The sequence below is a fragment of the Lissotriton helveticus genome, chromosome 4_1 (genome assembly GCF_964261635.1).
Source record: "Lissotriton helveticus chromosome 4_1, aLisHel1.1, whole genome shotgun sequence".
Taxonomy (NCBI): domain Eukaryota; kingdom Metazoa; phylum Chordata; class Amphibia; order Caudata; family Salamandridae; genus Lissotriton; species Lissotriton helveticus.
This window is the reverse complement of record NC_136063.1, coordinates 1,670,758,897-1,670,776,526: the sequence shown is the minus strand read 5'-3', so window position 1 is coordinate 1,670,776,526 and position 17,630 is coordinate 1,670,758,897. Positions and strand designations below refer to the sequence as shown.

At 34.1% G+C, this 17,630-nt stretch overlaps 14 non-coding genes across 14 annotated transcripts; 7 read left to right on the top strand and 7 right to left on the bottom strand.

Moving 5' to 3' along the window:
- Positions 1–635: 635 nt before the first annotated feature.
- On the top strand, positions 636–707 carry TRNAQ-CUG (transfer RNA glutamine (anticodon CUG)). Its single transcript has one exon. It is a non-coding gene; the product is annotated as a tRNA-Gln (tRNA).
- Positions 708–1,533: 826 nt separating this feature from the next.
- Positions 1,534–1,605, bottom strand: TRNAQ-UUG (transfer RNA glutamine (anticodon UUG)). Its single transcript has one exon. It is a non-coding gene; the product is annotated as a tRNA-Gln (tRNA).
- A 1,550-nt stretch (positions 1,606–3,155) lies between these two features.
- TRNAQ-CUG (transfer RNA glutamine (anticodon CUG)) lies at positions 3,156–3,227 on the top strand. The gene has a single exon. It is a non-coding gene; the product is annotated as a tRNA-Gln (tRNA).
- An 826-nt stretch (positions 3,228–4,053) lies between these two features.
- TRNAQ-UUG (transfer RNA glutamine (anticodon UUG)) lies at positions 4,054–4,125 on the bottom strand. The gene has a single exon. It is a non-coding gene; the product is annotated as a tRNA-Gln (tRNA).
- Positions 4,126–5,675: 1,550 nt separating this feature from the next.
- Positions 5,676–5,747, top strand: TRNAQ-CUG (transfer RNA glutamine (anticodon CUG)). The gene has a single exon. It is a non-coding gene; the product is annotated as a tRNA-Gln (tRNA).
- An 826-nt stretch (positions 5,748–6,573) lies between these two features.
- Positions 6,574–6,645, bottom strand: TRNAQ-UUG (transfer RNA glutamine (anticodon UUG)). Its single transcript has one exon. It is a non-coding gene; the product is annotated as a tRNA-Gln (tRNA).
- A 1,550-nt stretch (positions 6,646–8,195) lies between these two features.
- On the top strand, positions 8,196–8,267 carry TRNAQ-CUG (transfer RNA glutamine (anticodon CUG)). The gene has a single exon. It is a non-coding gene; the product is annotated as a tRNA-Gln (tRNA).
- Positions 8,268–9,093: 826 nt separating this feature from the next.
- On the bottom strand, positions 9,094–9,165 carry TRNAQ-UUG (transfer RNA glutamine (anticodon UUG)). The gene has a single exon. It is a non-coding gene; the product is annotated as a tRNA-Gln (tRNA).
- A 1,550-nt stretch (positions 9,166–10,715) lies between these two features.
- On the top strand, positions 10,716–10,787 carry TRNAQ-CUG (transfer RNA glutamine (anticodon CUG)). The gene has a single exon. It is a non-coding gene; the product is annotated as a tRNA-Gln (tRNA).
- An 827-nt stretch (positions 10,788–11,614) lies between these two features.
- TRNAQ-UUG (transfer RNA glutamine (anticodon UUG)) lies at positions 11,615–11,686 on the bottom strand. The gene has a single exon. It is a non-coding gene; the product is annotated as a tRNA-Gln (tRNA).
- A 1,550-nt stretch (positions 11,687–13,236) lies between these two features.
- Positions 13,237–13,308, top strand: TRNAQ-CUG (transfer RNA glutamine (anticodon CUG)). Its single transcript has one exon. It is a non-coding gene; the product is annotated as a tRNA-Gln (tRNA).
- Positions 13,309–14,134: 826 nt separating this feature from the next.
- Positions 14,135–14,206, bottom strand: TRNAQ-UUG (transfer RNA glutamine (anticodon UUG)). Its single transcript has one exon. It is a non-coding gene; the product is annotated as a tRNA-Gln (tRNA).
- Positions 14,207–15,756: 1,550 nt separating this feature from the next.
- TRNAQ-CUG (transfer RNA glutamine (anticodon CUG)) lies at positions 15,757–15,831 on the top strand. Its single transcript has one exon. It is a non-coding gene; the product is annotated as a tRNA-Gln (tRNA).
- An 823-nt stretch (positions 15,832–16,654) lies between these two features.
- On the bottom strand, positions 16,655–16,726 carry TRNAQ-UUG (transfer RNA glutamine (anticodon UUG)). The gene has a single exon. It is a non-coding gene; the product is annotated as a tRNA-Gln (tRNA).
- Positions 16,727–17,630: the final 904 nt, after the last annotated feature.

Sequence of the window (17,630 nt, the reverse complement as noted above, 5' to 3'; positions counted from 1 at the left end):
TAAATTCGCCTTATCAATAGCGCAGAAAGCTTCAAAAAGGGATGCTGGCAATCAGGCCTCTGAAATGCATTTCAGAAAAACAGGATAGGATTTCTTAATGTCACACTATTTTGTGTAGGAATGTGATGTAAACGTATTATAATGTTTGTATTTCTGTAACTTGTTCAAGCTGATGGACGTTTTGAAAGGAATCAATAAGTGTCTCTTTCAACCTACTGGTGTTGGATTTGAGCTATCAATAAACAAAGATGACAGAAATGGAAAAGGTCAAGAGTAATAAAATAGTACCCCCAAGATTTGGACTGGTACCTTTGCATGCAAAGTCCAAAGTGCCAATCATTGCTCTTTGGCGCAGCCCATGTGAGAGACAAAGAAATGGGTGTATTAGTTTGGAAATGTAAAATGTTTTAATATGACACAGTCAAAGATGATCATTATGATATAACTTGCCTATCCTGATAAACGTTTGCATATTTAACACTGTTATGGAGAATGTATCTGAACTGAATCAAATCACATTATAGCTCTTTACACTATGAGCATTCAACAGAGATATCCTTTCATCAATGTAAGAAATGCCCCCGCACTAATGCGCTCTCTTTTGTCTCAATGGAAAAATGACTCATGTATGGGAGGGTTCCATGGTGTAATGGTTAGCACTCTGGACTCTGAATCCAGCGATCCGAGATCAAATCTCGGTGGGACCTACTTGAATTATGAGATTTACTATTTCACCCATTTCTTAGAATTTGCTCTTGGAAAAACATAACGTCAATGTTTTATACTGATACTTATCAACGTATAAGTATGCATCTATGTATACATAGCTATATCCGTCTAGATAGCGATAAGACTATATAAAGAAATCAATTATTCATAAACATATGTATTGAAGCTGAAAACTAAAAACTGTTGTTTCCCATCCACAATTTAAACGTTAGGTTCATTTCCTCTCTCATCTATATGACCAGTAATGAGATAGTTAATTTTTGCTGATTTCTTATATGACAACATGCTTGACTTACACAGTGCATTTAATTGTGAATTTCTTTGAAAGAGAAATTCAGATTATTACCTTTGACACGTCTTTCGAAAGATTTTACTTTATGGTTATGGATTTACTTTAGAAAATCAGAGTGTAAATATATGTGTGTCTGAATTTCACGATTGTTATTCAAAACGTCATATCTTCTGTCCCCATAATACACAATTTGATTTCTCAAGTTTTGTTTTAATGAAGGATTTCCAATTAAAAAGTTCCATCTTCCCCTTATCAATAACAGTAAGATTTAAGAAAGTAATATCTTGCATCAGCCCCCTGTGATGAGTTTGAGAAAACAGAGTCAGCTCGCAAAATGTCTCATTATTTTGAGCCATTTAATTTCCATGTTTTCTAAAAGTTCTATCATTTGCTCACATCGAATAGACTTTCAGAATACAATCAATAAATTAATGTTTCACTCTACCCGTGTTAGATTTGTGATATTTATGAATACACTTGACAAAAAAAGATTTGATCAACAGTCATGAAAGTGGTCCCACCGAGATTTGAACTCGGATCCTTGGATTCAAAGTCCAAAGTGCTAACCACTACACCATGGAACCTCCCATGTGACAAGGGAGCAGATTGCTGCAGCAATGTGAACATTTCAAAGTTTTTAATGTTCTGCAGTCAAAGACCAACAGAATGTTATTACCTTTCTATTCTGTTCAACTTTTGCATATTGAACTATGTTAGGGAAGGATGTTGCCCAGAGGACTCAAGTAACGCTATCACTCTGTTGAACAGTACTTTTTATGTGAGATACGATTTTGCAATAAAAGATAAGATTCCCCCGTGAATGCAATCTCTTCTCTCAAAATGAAAAGCTCAACCTGGTACAGGTGGGTTGATGGTATCATGCTTAGCACTCTAGACTCTGAAAACCGGGATCTGAGTACAAATCACAGTGGGACTTATCTAAACTTTACGATTTTCTTTTCCATTCAGTTCTTAGAATTATTAATTGGAAAAACATCTCATTTACTTATAAACTTGTACATATCCACTTTACACGTATGTATCTCCCTATATCTTGCTATATGTCTCTGTATATTTATAGGACAACATAAACACATACATTATAAAAATGCATATAATTAGTAGAGGTGAAAATAATGAAAAGTTGTTGCCTCTCCACATTTGAAAGATGAGCTTCTTCTCCTTACTCTTCTATATGTCATGAAATTGAGATAGTCACTTTTTACTCAATTTTGATCTAACAATATAGTTTATTTATACAAAGCATATCATATGATTTGTGAATAATCTTAAAACAGAAAATTAGATCAGTACCTGTGAGGCCTCCAAGCAAAAGCGTATGTTTCACGATTGCAGATCGACTGTTGAAAATCAGCATGAAAAACGTTTTATTTCACAATTTCCATACTAATATACAAAAAACATTTGTACTATCTGAATGATACCGTCATTGTGGTTCTCTAGGTTTGATTTAAGAACACTTCTCTTTCAAAATGTGCTAAATTCGCCTTATCAATAGCGCAGAAAGCTTCAAAAAGGGATGCTGGGAATCAGGCCTCTGAAATGCATTTCAGAAAAACAGGATAGGATTTCTTAATGTCACACTATTTTGTGTAGGAATGTGATGTAAACGTATTATAATGTTTGTATTTCTGTAACTTGTTCAAGCTGATGGACGTTTTGAAAGGAATCAATAAGTGTCTCTTTCAACCTACTGGTGTTGGATTTGAGCTATCAATAAACAAAGATGACAGAAATGGAAAAGGTCAAGAGTAATAAAATAGTACCCCCAAGATTTGGACTGGTACCTTTGCATGCAAAGTCCAAAGTGCCAATCATTGCTCTTTGGCGCAGCCCATGTGAGAGACAAAGAAATGGGTGTATTAGTTTGGAAATGTAAAATGTTTTAATATGACACAGTCAAAGATGATCATTATGATATAACTTGCCTATCCTGATAAACGTTTGCATATTTAACACTGTTATGGAGAATGTATCTGAACTGAATCAAATCACATTATAGCTCTTTACACTATGAGCATTCAACAGAGATATCCTTTCATCAATGTAAGAAATGCCCCCGCACTAATGCGCTCTCTTTTGTCTCAATGGAAAAATGACTCATGTATGGGAGGGTTCCATGGTGTAATGGTTAGCACTCTGGACTCTGAATCCAGCGATCCGAGATCAAATCTCGGTGGGACCTACTTGAATTATGAGATTTACTATTTCACCCATTTCTTAGAATTTGCTCTTGGAAAAACATAACGTCAATGTTTTATACTGATACTTATCAACGTATAAGTATGCATCTATGTATACATAGCTATATCCGTCTAGATAGCGATAAGACTATATAAAGAAATCAATTATTCATAAACATATGTATTGAAGCTGAAAACTAAAAACTGTTGTTTCCCATCCACAATTTAAACGTTAGGTTCATTTCCTCTCTCATCTATATGACCAGTAATGAGATAGTTAATTTTTGCTGATTTCTTATATGACAACATGCTTGACTTACACAGTGCATTTAATTGTGAATTTCTTTGAAAGAGAAATTCAGATTATTACCTTTGACACGTCTTTCGAAAGATTTTACTTTATGGTTATGGATTTACTTTAGAAAATCAGAGTGTAAATATATGTGTGTCTGAATTTCACGATTGTTATTCAAAACGTCATATCTTCTGTCCCCATAATACACAATTTGATTTCTCAAGTTTTGTTTTAATGAAGGATTTCCAATTAAAAAGTTCCATCTTCCCCTTATCAATAACAGTAAGATTTAAGAAAGTAATATCTTGCATCAGCCCCCTGTGATGAGTTTGAGAAAACAGAGTCAGCTCGCAAAATGTCTCATTATTTTGAGCCATTTAATTTCCATGTTTTCTAAAAGTTCTATCATTTGCTCACATCGAATAGACTTTCAGAATACAATCAATAAATTAATGTTTCACTCTACCCGTGTTAGATTTGTGATATTTATGAATACACTTGACAAAAAAAGATTTGATCAACAGTCATGAAAGTGGTCCCACCGAGATTTGAACTCGGATCCTTGGATTCAAAGTCCAAAGTGCTAACCACTACACCATGGAACCTCCCATGTGACAAGGGAGCAGATTGCTGCAGCAATGTGAACATTTCAAAGTTTTTAATGTTCTGCAGTCAAAGACCAACAGAATGTTATTACCTTTCTATTCTGTTCAACTTTTGCATATTGAACTATGTTAGGGAAGGATGTTGCCCAGAGGACTCAAGTAACGCTATCACTCTGTTGAACAGTACTTTTTATGTGAGATACGATTTTGCAATAAAAGATAAGATTCCCCCGTGAATGCAATCTCTTCTCTCAAAATGAAAAGCTCAACCTGGTACAGGTGGGTTGATGGTATCATGCTTAGCACTCTAGACTCTGAAAACCGGGATCTGAGTACAAATCACAGTGGGACTTATCTAAACTTTACGATTTTCTTTTCCATTCAGTTCTTAGAATTATTAATTGGAAAAACATCTCATTTACTTATAAACTTGTACATATCCACTTTACACGTATGTATCTCCCTATATCTTGCTATATGTCTCTGTATATTTATAGGACAACATAAACACATACATTATAAAAATGCATATAATTAGTAGAGGTGAAAATAATGAAAAGTTGTTGCCTCTCCACATTTGAAAGATGAGCTTCTTCTCCTTACTCTTCTATATGTCATGAAATTGAGATAGTCACTTTTTACTCAATGTTGATCTAACAATATAGTTTATTTATACAAAGCATATCATATGATTTGTGAATAATCTTAAAACAGAAAATTAGATCAGTACCTGTGAGGCCTCCAAGCAAAAGCGTATGTTTCACGATTGCAGATCGACTGTTGAAAATCAGCATGAAAAACGTTTTATTTCACAATTTCCATACTAATATACAAAAAACATTTGTACTATCTGAATGATACCGTCATTGTGGTTCTCTAGGTTTGATTTAAGAACACTTCTCTTTCAAAATGTGCTAAATTCGCCTTATCAATAGCGCAGAAAGCTTCAAAAAGGGATGCTGGCAATCAGGCCTCTGAAATGCATTTCAGAAAAACAGGATAGGATTTCTTAATGTCACACTATTTTGTGTAGGAATGTGATGTAAACGTATTATAATGTTTGTATTTCTGTAACTTGTTCAAGCTGATGGACGTTTTGAAAGGAATCAATAAGTGTCTCTTTCAACCTACTGGTGTTGGATTTGAGCTATCAATAAACAAAGATGACAGAAATGGAAAAGGTCAAGAGTAATAAAATAGTACCCCCAAGATTTGGACTGGTACCTTTGCATGCAAAGTCCAAAGTGCCAATCATTGCTCTTTGGCGCAGCCCATGTGAGAGACAAAGAAATGGGTGTATTAGTTTGGAAATGTAAAATGTTTTAATATGACACAGTCAAAGATGATCATTATGATATAACTTGCCTATCCTGATAAACGTTTGCATATTTAACACTGTTATGGAGAATGTATCTGAACTGAATCAAATCACATTATAGCTCTTTACACTATGAGCATTCAACAGAGATATCCTTTCATCAATGTAAGAAATGCCCCCGCACTAATGCGCTCTCTTTTGTCTCAATGGAAAAATGACTCATGTATGGGAGGGTTCCATGGTGTAATGGTTAGCACTCTGGACTCTGAATCCAGCGATCCGAGATCAAATCTCGGTGGGACCTACTTGAATTATGAGATTTACTATTTCACCCATTTCTTAGAATTTGCTCTTGGAAAAACATAACGTCAATGTTTTATACTGATACTTATCAACGTATAAGTATGCATCTATGTATACATAGCTATATCCGTCTAGATAGCGATAAGACTATATAAAGAAATCAATTATTCATAAACATATGTATTGAAGCTGAAAACTAAAAACTGTTGTTTCCCATCCACAATTTAAACGTTAGGTTCATTTCCTCTCTCATCTATATGACCAGTAATGAGATAGTTAATTTTTGCTGATTTCTTATATGACAACATGCTTGACTTACACAGTGCATTTAATTGTGAATTTCTTTGAAAGAGAAATTCAGATTATTACCTTTGACACGTCTTTCGAAAGATTTTACTTTATGGTTATGGATTTACTTTAGAAAATCAGAGTGTAAATATATGTGTGTCTGAATTTCACGATTGTTATTCAAAACGTCATATCTTCTGTCCCCATAATACACAATTTGATTTCTCAAGTTTTGTTTTAATGAAGGATTTCCAATTAAAAAGTTCCATCTTCCCCTTATCAATAACAGTAAGATTTAAGAAAGTAATATCTTGCATCAGCCCCCTGTGATGAGTTTGAGAAAACAGAGTCAGCTCGCAAAATGTCTCATTATTTTGAGCCATTTAATTTCCATGTTTTCTAAAAGTTCTATCATTTGCTCACATCGAATAGACTTTCAGAATACAATCAATAAATTAATGTTTCACTCTACCCGTGTTAGATTTGTGATATTTATGAATACACTTGACAAAAAAAGATTTGATCAACAGTCATGAAAGTGGTCCCACCGAGATTTGAACTCGGATCCTTGGATTCAAAGTCCAAAGTGCTAACCACTACACCATGGAACCTCCCATGTGACAAGGGAGCAGATTGCTGCAGCAATGTGAACATTTCAAAGTTTTTAATGTTCTGCAGTCAAAGACCAACAGAATGTTATTACCTTTCTATTCTGTTCAACTTTTGCATATTGAACTATGTTAGGGAAGGATGTTGCCCAGAGGACTCAAGTAACGCTATCACTCTGTTGAACAGTACTTTTTATGTGAGATACGATTTTGCAATAAAAGATAAGATTCCCCCGTGAATGCAATCTCTTCTCTCAAAATGAAAAGCTCAACCTGGTACAGGTGGGTTGATGGTATCATGCTTAGCACTCTAGACTCTGAAAACCGGGATCTGAGTACAAATCACAGTGGGACTTATCTAAACTTTACGATTTTCTTTTCCATTCAGTTCTTAGAATTATTAATTGGAAAAACATCTCATTTACTTATAAACTTGTACATATCCACTTTACACGTATGTATCTCCCTATATCTTGCTATATGTCTCTGTATATTTATAGGACAACATAAACACATACATTATAAAAATGCATATAATTAGTAGAGGTGAAAATAATGAAAAGTTGTTGCCTCTCCACATTTGAAAGATGAGCTTCTTCTCCTTACTCTTCTATATGTCATGAAATTGAGATAGTCACTTTTTACTCAATTTTGATCTAACAATATAGTTTATTTATACAAAGCATATCATATGATTTGTGAATAATCTTAAAACAGAAAATTAGATCAGTACCTGTGAGGCCTCCAAGCAAAAGCGTATGTTTCACGATTGCAGATCGACTGTTGAAAATCAGCATGAAAAACGTTTTATTTCACAATTTCCATACTAATATACAAAAAACATTTGTACTATCTGAATGATACCGTCATTGTGGTTCTCTAGGTTTGATTTAAGAACACTTCTCTTTCAAAATGTGCTAAATTCGCCTTATCAATAGCGCAGAAAGCTTCAAAAAGGGATGCTGGGAATCAGGCCTCTGAAATGCATTTCAGAAAAACAGGATAGGATTTCTTAATGTCACACTATTTTGTGTAGGAATGTGATGTAAACGTATTATAATGTTTGTATTTCTGTAACTTGTTCAAGCTGATGGACGTTTTGAAAGGAATCAATAAGTGTCTCTTTCAACCTACTGGTGTTGGATTTGAGCTATCAATAAACAAAGATGACAGAAATGGAAAAGGTCAAGAGTAATAAAATAGTACCCCCAAGATTTGGACTGGTACCTTTGCATGCAAAGTCCAAAGTGCCAATCATTGCTCTTTGGCGCAGCCCATGTGAGAGACAAAGAAATGGGTGTATTAGTTTGGAAATGTAAAATGTTTTAATATGACACAGTCAAAGATGATCATTATGATATAACTTGCCTATCCTGATAAACGTTTGCATATTTAACACTGTTATGGAGAATGTATCTGAACTGAATCAAATCACATTATAGCTCTTTACACTATGAGCATTCAACAGAGATATCCTTTCATCAATGTAAGAAATGCCCCCGCACTAATGCGCTCTCTTTTGTCTCAATGGAAAAATGACTCATGTATGGGAGGGTTCCATGGTGTAATGGTTAGCACTCTGGACTCTGAATCCAGCGATCCGAGATCAAATCTCGGTGGGACCTACTTGAATTATGAGATTTACTATTTCACCCATTTCTTAGAATTTGCTCTTGGAAAAACATAACGTCAATGTTTTATACTGATACTTATCAACGTATAAGTATGCATCTATGTATACATAGCTATATCCGTCTAGATAGCGATAAGACTATATAAAGAAATCAATTATTCATAAACATATGTATTGAAGCTGAAAACTAAAAACTGTTGTTTCCCATCCACAATTTAAACGTTAGGTTCATTTCCTCTCTCATCTATATGACCAGTAATGAGATAGTTAATTTTTGCTGATTTCTTATATGACAACATGCTTGACTTACACAGTGCATTTAATTGTGAATTTCTTTGAAAGAGAAATTCAGATTATTACCTTTGACACGTCTTTCGAAAGATTTTACTTTATGGTTATGGATTTACTTTAGAAAATCAGAGTGTAAATATATGTGTGTCTGAATTTCACGATTGTTATTCAAAACGTCATATCTTCTGTCCCCATAATACACAATTTGATTTCTCAAGTTTTGTTTTAATGAAGGATTTCCAATTAAAAAGTTCCATCTTCCCCTTATCAATAACAGTAAGATTTAAGAAAGTAATATCTTGCATCAGCCCCCTGTGATGAGTTTGAGAAAACAGAGTCAGCTCGCAAAATGTCTCATTATTTTGAGCCATTTAATTTCCATGTTTTCTAAAAGTTCTATCATTTGCTCACATCGAATAGACTTTCAGAATACAATCAATAAATTAATGTTTCACTCTACCCGTGTTAGATTTGTGATATTTATGAATACACTTGACAAAAAAAGATTTGATCAACAGTCATGAAAGTGGTCCCACCGAGATTTGAACTCGGATCCTTGGATTCAAAGTCCAAAGTGCTAACCACTACACCATGGAACCTCCCATGTGACAAGGGAGCAGATTGCTGCAGCAATGTGAACATTTCAAAGTTTTTAATGTTCTGCAGTCAAAGACCAACAGAATGTTATTACCTTTCTATTCTGTTCAACTTTTGCATATTGAACTATGTTAGGGAAGGATGTTGCCCAGAGGACTCAAGTAACGCTATCACTCTGTTGAACAGTACTTTTTATGTGAGATACGATTTTGCAATAAAAGATAAGATTCCCCCGTGAATGCAATCTCTTCTCTCAAAATGAAAAGCTCAACCTGGTACAGGTGGGTTGATGGTATCATGCTTAGCACTCTAGACTCTGAAAACCGGGATCTGAGTACAAATCACAGTGGGACTTATCTAAACTTTACGATTTTCTTTTCCATTCAGTTCTTAGAATTATTAATTGGAAAAACATCTCATTTACTTATAAACTTGTACATATCCACTTTACACGTATGTATCTCCCTATATCTTGCTATATGTCTCTGTATATTTATAGGACAACATAAACACATACATTATAAAAATGCATATAATTAGTAGAGGTGAAAATAATGAAAAGTTGTTGCCTCTCCACATTTGAAAGATGAGCTTCTTCTCCTTACTCTTCTATATGTCATGAAATTGAGATAGTCACTTTTTACTCAATTTTGATCTAACAATATAGTTTATTTATACAAAGCATATCATATGATTTGTGAATAATCTTAAAACAGAAAATTAGATCAGTACCTGTGAGGCCTCCAAGCAAAAGCGTATGTTTCACGATTGCAGATCGACTGTTGAAAATCAGCATGAAAAACGTTTTATTTCACAATTTCCATACTAATATACAAAAAACATTTGTACTATCTGAATGATACCGTCATTGTGGTTCTCTAGGTTTGATTTAAGAACACTTCTCTTTCAAAATGTGCTAAATTCGCCTTATCAATAGCGCAGAAAGCTTCAAAAAGGGATGCTGGGAATCAGGCCTCTGAAATGCATTTCAGAAAAACAGGATAGGATTTCTTAATGTCACACTATTTTGTGTAGGAATGTGATGTAAACGTATTATAATGTTTGTATTTCTGTAACTTGTTCAAGCTGATGGACGTTTTGAAAGGAATCAATAAGTGTCTCTTTCAACCTACTGGTGTTGGATTTGAGCTATCAATAAACAAAGATGACAGAAATGGAAAAGGTCAAGAGTAATAAAATAGTACCCCCAAGATTTGGACTGGTACCTTTGCATGCAAAGTCCAAAGTGCCAATCATTGCTCTTTGGCGCAGCCCATGTGAGAGACAAAGAAATGGGTGTATTAGTTTGGAAATGTAAAATGTTTTAATATGACACAGTCAAAGATGATCATTATGATATAACTTGCCTATCCTGATAAACGTTTGCATATTTAACACTGTTATGGAGAATGTATCTGAACTGAATCAAATCACATTATAGCTCTTTACACTATGAGCATTCAACAGAGATATCCTTTCATCAATGTAAGAAATGCCCCCGCACTAATGCGCTCTCTTTTGTCTCAATGGAAAAATGACTCATGTATGGGAGGGTTCCATGGTGTAATGGTTAGCACTCTGGACTCTGAATCCAGCGATCCGAGATCAAATCTCGGTGGGACCTACTTGAATTATGAGATTTACTATTTCACCCATTTCTTAGAATTTGCTCTTGGAAAAACATAACGTCAATGTTTTATACTGATACTTATCAACGTATAAGTATGCATCTATGTATACATAGCTATATCCGTCTAGATAGCGATAAGACTATATAAAGAAATCAATTATTCATAAACATATGTATTGAAGCTGAAAACTAAAAACTGTTGTTTCCCATCCACAATTTAAACGTTAGGTTCATTTCCTCTCTCATCTATATGACCAGTAATGAGATAGTTAATTTTTGCTGATTTCTTATATGACAACATGCTTGACTTACACAGTGCATTTAATTGTGAATTTCTTTGAAAGAGAAATTCAGATTATTACCTTTGACACGTCTTTCGAAAGATTTTACTTTATGGTTATGGATTTACTTTAGAAAATCAGAGTGTAAATATATGTGTGTCTGAATTTCACGATTGTTATTCAAAAACGTCATATCTTCTGTCCCCATAATACACAATTTGATTTCTCAAGTTTTGTTTTAATGAAGGATTTCCAATTAAAAAGTTCCATCTTCCCCTTATCAATAACAGTAAGATTTAAGAAAGTAATATCTTGCATCAGCCCCCTGTGATGAGTTTGAGAAAACAGAGTCAGCTCGCAAAATGTCTCATTATTTTGAGCCATTTAATTTCCATGTTTTCTAAAAGTTCTATCATTTGCTCACATCGAATAGACTTTCAGAATACAATCAATAAATTAATGTTTCACTCTACCCGTGTTAGATTTGTGATATTTATGAATACACTTGACAAAAAAAGATTTGATCAACAGTCATGAAAGTGGTCCCACCGAGATTTGAACTCGGATCCTTGGATTCAAAGTCCAAAGTGCTAACCACTACACCATGGAACCTCCCATGTGACAAGGGAGCAGATTGCTGCAGCAATGTGAACATTTCAAAGTTTTTAATGTTCTGCAGTCAAAGACCAACAGAATGTTATTACCTTTCTATTCTGTTCAACTTTTGCATATTGAACTATGTTAGGGAAGGATGTTGCCCAGAGGACTCAAGTAACGCTATCACTCTGTTGAACAGTACTTTTTATGTGAGATACGATTTTGCAATAAAAGATAAGATTCCCCCGTGAATGCAATCTCTTCTCTCAAAATGAAAAGCTCAACCTGGTACAGGTGGGTTGATGGTATCATGCTTAGCACTCTAGACTCTGAAAACCGGGATCTGAGTACAAATCACAGTGGGACTTATCTAAACTTTACGATTTTCTTTTCCATTCAGTTCTTAGAATTATTAATTGGAAAAACATCTCATTTACTTATAAACTTGTACATATCCACTTTACACGTATGTATCTCCCTATATCTTGCTATATGTCTCTGTATATTTATAGGACAACATAAACACATACATTATAAAAATGCATATAATTAGTAGAGGTGAAAATAATGAAAAGTTGTTGCCTCTCCACATTTGAAAGATGAGCTTCTTCTCCTTACTCTTCTATATGTCATGAAATTGAGATAGTCACTTTTTACTCAATGTTGATCTAACAATATAGTTTATTTATACAAAGCATATCATATGATTTGTGAATAATCTTAAAACAGAAAATTAGATCAGTACCTGTGAGGCCTCCAAGCAAAAGCGTATGTTTCACGATTGCAGATCGACTGTTGAAAATCAGCATGAAAAACGTTTTATTTCACAATTTCCATACTAATATACAAAAAACATTTGTACTATCTGAATGATACCGTCATTGTGGTTCTCTAGGTTTGATTTAAGAACACTTCTCTTTCAAAATGTGCTAAATTCGCCTTATCAATAGCGCAGAAAGCTTCAAAAAGGGATGCTGGCAATCAGGCCTCTGAAATGCATTTCAGAAAAACAGGATAGGATTTCTTAATGTCACACTATTTTGTGTAGGAATGTGATGTAAACGTATTATAATGTTTGTATTTCTGTAACTTGTTCAAGCTGATGGACGTTTTGAAAGGAATCAATAAGTGTCTCTTTCAACCTACTGGTGTTGGATTTGAGCTATCAATAAACAAAGATGACAGAAATGGAAAAGGTCAAGAGTAATAAAATAGTACCCCCAAGATTTGGACTGGTACCTTTGCATGCAAAGTCCAAAGTGCCAATCATTGCTCTTTGGCGCAGCCCATGTGAGAGACAAAGAAATGGGTGTATTAGTTTGGAAATGTAAAATGTTTTAATATGACACAGTCAAAGATGATCATTATGATATAACTTGCCTATCCTGATAAACGTTTGCATATTTAACACTGTTATGGAGAATGTATCTGAACTGAATCAAATCACATTATAGCTCTTTACACTATGAGCATTCAACAGAGATATCCTTTCATCAATGTAAGAAATGCCCCCGCACTAATGCGCTCTCTTTTGTCTCAATGGAAAAATGACTCATGTATGGGAGGGTTCCATGGTGTAATGGTTAGCACTCTGGACTCTGAATCCAGCGATCCGAGATCAAATCTCGGTGGGACCTACTTGAATTATGAGATTTACTATTTCACCCATTTCTTAGAATTTGCTCTTGGAAAAACATAACGTCAATGTTTTATACTGATACTTATCAACGTATAAGTATGCATCTATGTATACATAGCTATATCCGTCTAGATAGCGATAAGACTATATAAAGAAATCAATTATTCATAAACATATGTATTGAAGCTGAAAACTAAAAACTGTTGTTTCCCATCCACAATTTAAACGTTAGGTTCATTTCCTCTCTCATCTATATGACCAGTAATGAGATAGTTAATTTTTGCTGATTTCTTATATGACAACATGCTTGACTTACACAGTGCATTTAATTGTGAATTTCTTTGAAAGAGAAATTCAGATTATTACCTTTGACACGTCTTTCGAAAGATTTTACTTTATGGTTATGGATTTACTTTAGAAAATCAGAGTGTAAATATATGTGTGTCTGAATTTCACGATTGTTATTCAAAACGTCATATCTTCTGTCCCCATAATACACAATTTGATTTCTCAAGTTTTGTTTTAATGAAGGATTTCCAATTAAAAAGTTCCATCTTCCCCTTATCAATAACAGTAAGATTTAAGAAAGTAATATCTTGCATCAGCCCCCTGTGATGAGTTTGAGAAAACAGAGTCAGCTCGCAAAATGTCTCATTATTTTGAGCCATTTAATTTCCATGTTTTCTAAAAGTTCTATCATTTGCTCACATCGAATAGACTTTCAGAATACAATCAATAAATTAATGTTTCACTCTACCCGTGTTAGATTTGTGATATTTATGAATACACTTGACAAAAAAAGATTTGATCAACAGTCATGAAAGTGGTCCCACCGAGATTTGAACTCGGATCCTTGGATTCAAAGTCCAAAGTGCTAACCACTACACCATGGAACCTCCCATGTGACAAGGGAGCAGATTGCTGCAGCAATGTGAACATTTCAAAGTTTTTAATGTTCTGCAGTCAAAGACCAACAGAATGTTATTACCTTTCTATTCTGTTCAACTTTTGCATATTGAACTATGTTAGGGAAGGATGTTGCCCAGAGGACTCAAGTAACGCTATCACTCTGTTGAACAGTACTTTTTATGTGAGATACGATTTTGCAATAAAAGATAAGATTCCCCCGTGAATGCAATCTCTTCTCTCAAAATGAAAAGCTCAACCTGGTACAGGTGGGTTGATGGTATCATGCTTAGCACTCTAGACTCTGAAAACCGGGATCTGAGTACAAATCACAGTGGGACTTATCTAAACTTTACGATTTTCTTTTCCATTCAGTTCTTAGAATTATTAATTGGAAAAACATCTCATTTACTTATAAACTTGTACATATCCACTTTACACGTATGTATCTCCCTATATCTTGCTATATGTCTCTGTATATTTATAGGACAACATAAACACATACATTATAAAAATGCATATAATTAGTAGAGGTGAAAATAATGAAAAGTTGTTGCCTCTCCACATTTGAAACATGAGCTTCTTCTCCTTACTCTTCTATATGTCATGAAATTGAGATAGTCACTTTTTACTCAATTTTGATCTAACAATATAGTTGATTTATACAAAGCATATCATATGATTTGTGAATAATCTTAAAACAGAAAATTAGATCAGTACCTGTGAGGCCTCCAAGCAAAAGCGTATGTTTCACGATTGCAGATCGACTGTTGAAAATCAGCATGAAAAACGTTTTATTTCACAATTTCCATACTAATATACAAAAAACATTTGTACTATCTGAATGATACCGTCATTGTGGTTCTCTAGGTTTGATTTAAGAACACTTCTCTTTCAAAATGTGCTAAATTCGCCTTATCAATAGCGCAGAAAGCTTCAAAAAGGGATGCTGGCAATCAGGCCTCTGAAATGCATTTCAGAAAAACAGGATAGGATTTCTTAATGTCACACTATTTTGTGTAGGAATGTGATGTAAACGTATTATAATGTTTGTATTTCTGTAACTTGTTCAAGCTGATGGACGTTTTGAAAGGAATCAATAAGTGTCTCTTTCAACCTACTGGTGTTGGATTTGAGCTATCAATAAACAAAGATGACAGAAATGGAAAAGGTCAAGAGTAATAAAATAGTACCCCCAAGATTTGGACTGGTACCTTTGCATGCAAAGTCCAAAGTGCCAATCATTGCTCTTTGGCGCAGCCCATGTGAGAGACAAAGAAATGGGTGTATTAGTTTGGAAATGTAAAATGTTTTAATATGACACAGTCAAAGATGATCATTATGATATAACTTGCCTATCCTGATAAACGTTTGCATATTTAACACTGTTATGGAGAATGTATCTGAACTGAATCAAATCACATTATAGCTCTTTACACTATGAGCATTCAACAGAGATATCCTTTCATCAATGTAAGAAATGCCCCCGCACTAATGCGCTCTCTTTTGTCTCAATGGAAAAATGACTCATGTATGGGAGGGTTCCATGGTGTAATGGTTAGCACTCTGGACTCTGAATCCAGCGATCCGAGATCAAATCTCGGTGGGACGTACTTGAATTATGAGATTTACTATTTCACCCATTTCTTAGAATTTGCTCTTGGAAAAACATAACGTCAATGTTTTATACTGATACTTATCAACGTATAAGTATGCATCTATGTATACATAGCTATATCCGTCTAGATAGCGATAAGACTATATAAAGAAATCAATTATTCATAAACATATGTATTGAAGCTGAAAACTAAAAACTGTTGTTTCCCATCCACAATTTAAACGTTAGGTTCATTTCCTCTCTCATCTATATGACCAGTAATGAGATAGTTAATTTTTGCTGATTTCTTATATGACAACATGCTTGACTTACACAGTGCATTTAATTGTGAATTTCTTTGAAAGAGAAATTCAGATTATTACCTTTGACACGTCTTTCGAAAGATTTTACTTTATGGTTATGGATTTACTTTAGAAAATCAGAGTGTAAATATATGTGTGTCTGAATTTCACGATTGCTATTCAAAACGTCATATCTTCTGTCCCCATAATACACAATTTGATTTCTCAAGTTTTGTTTTAATGAAGGATTTCCAATTAAAAAGTTCCATCTTCCCCTTATCAATAACAGTAAGATTTAAGAAAGTAATATCTTGCATTAGCCCCCTGTGATGAGTTTGAGAAAACAGAGTCAGCTCGCAAAATGTCTCATTATTTTGAGCCATTTAATTTCCATGTTTTCTAAAAGTTCTATCATTTGCTCACATCGAATAGACTTTCAGAATACAATCAATAAATTAATGTTTCACTCTACCCGTGTTAGATTTGTGATATTTATGAATACACTTGACAAAAAAAGATTTGATCAACAGTCATGAAAGTGGTCCCACCGAGATTTGAACTCGGATCCTTGGATTCAAAGTCCAAAGTGCTAACCACTACACCATGGAACCTCCCATGTGACAAGGGAGCAGATTGCTGCAGCAATGTGAACATTTCAAAGTTTTTAATGTTCTGCAGTCAAAGACCAACAGAATGTTATTACCTTTCTATTCTGTTCAACTTTTGCATATTGAACTATGTTAGGGAAGGATGTTGCCCAGAGGACTCAAGTAACGCTATCACTCTGTTGAACAGTACTTTTTATGTGAGATACGATTTTGCAATAAAAGATAAGATTCCCCCGTGAATGCAATCTCTTCTCTCAAAATGAAAAGCTCAACCTGGTACAGGTGGGTTGATGGTATCATGCTTAGCACTCTAGACTCTGAAAACCGGGATATGAGTACAAATCACAGTGGGACTTATCTAAACTTTACGATTTTCTTTTCCATTCAGTTCTTAGAATTATTAATTGGAAAAACATCTCATTTACTTATAAACTTGTACATATCCACTTTACACGTATGTATCTCCCTATATCTTGCTATATGTCTCTGTATATTTATAGGACAACATAAACACATACATTATAAAAATGCATATAATTAGTAGAGGTGAAAATAATGAAAAGTTGTTGCCTCTCCACATTTGAAACATGAGCTTCTTCTCCTTACTCTTCTATATGTCATGAAATTGAGATAGTCACTTTTTACTCAATTTTGATCTAACAATATAGTTTATTTATACAAAGCATATCATATGATTTGTGAATAATCTTAAAACAGAAAATTAGATCAGTACCTGTGAGGCCTCCAAGCAAAAGCGTATGTTTCACGATTGCAGATCGACTGTTGAAAATCAGCATGAAAAACGTTTTATTTCACAATTTCCATACTAATATACAAAAAACATTTGTACTATCTGAATGATACCGTCATTGTGGTTCTCTAGGTTTGATTTAAGAACACTTCTCTT